An 879-nucleotide genomic window follows, 5' to 3' on the forward strand; every position below is an offset into this window, starting at 1 on the left:
TCTTAAAGTTCTAAACATCTCTCACGACGACCTACAAATTCCAAATTACTTTCAGTGTCACAGCCGCGACGGGCACTACATCCGTATTCAAATCTTAACGTCGGCTTAAGTATCCAAGAACGAATCGTAAATTCTGAGTCGGGTATCTGACCCACACGTCACTCGCTTCCACCACTTCATCACTTGATCACTTCACATCACACCGACACCATCTCACTCCTAGACGGATGTCACTTCAAGCGGAATTCACTTCAGGAGGCAAAGATCCCCTCCTCAAAATTCACTTCAGGAGGCAAAGATCTCTCCTCAAAATTCACTTCAGGAGGCAAAGATCTCTCCTCAAAATTCACTTCAGGAGGCAAAGATCTCTCCTCAACCCACGGAAAGTCTCCGGGTCGACGTCCCTTCCCGAACGCCACGCACTCGGGCCCGAACTGCGCCCCCCGACCACCTCGCGCCGTCGAGAGGACCCCCACGCGAGGACCCCGATGCGGACGTCAGTAGGTCGAGGGCTCTCCACCACCCGCCGAGTGGGTCGGCACGGCAGGCTCGCGGACATACGTTTGCCCCGAGAGCATCGGCACGGTCTTCTACCCTGGGAGAGTGCCAGGGCAGAGCCAGGTCGGGGCGGGAGCCAGAGTGCCACTCACGAGCTACACAGTGTCGCCTTCCCGGAAACTGGTGCCGGAAGCGTAGAGGGGTTACAAGCAAGTTACAAGCGTTTAATAAAGATGGGAAAGATTAGACTGCCTTGCTCGCCCGTCAGGATGATGGAATGCGCTGTCAAAATGTCGCCGAACCATCTCCCCCGCAGACTTTCTGCACGCGAATGAACAGCAAATGAAAATAGGTTCGGCGGAGATACCCTCACGGACAGAA

General features: G+C 54.7%; 1 protein-coding gene across 1 annotated transcript in view; it reads right to left on the reverse strand.

Annotated features, from left to right (window-relative positions):
- LOC119594529 (LIM domain-binding protein 3-like) overlaps positions 1-717 on the reverse strand; it is a gene marked incomplete in the record, with an annotated part of 45,811 nt that extends 45,094 nt beyond the window's left edge. Inside the window, 1 exon segment of the mRNA XM_037943560.1 lies at positions 562-717.
- Positions 718-879: the final 162 nt, after the last annotated feature.

Source organism: Penaeus monodon, chromosome 34 (assembly GCF_015228065.2).
Source record: "Penaeus monodon isolate SGIC_2016 chromosome 34, NSTDA_Pmon_1, whole genome shotgun sequence".
Taxonomy (NCBI): Eukaryota; Metazoa; Arthropoda; class Malacostraca; order Decapoda; family Penaeidae; genus Penaeus; species Penaeus monodon.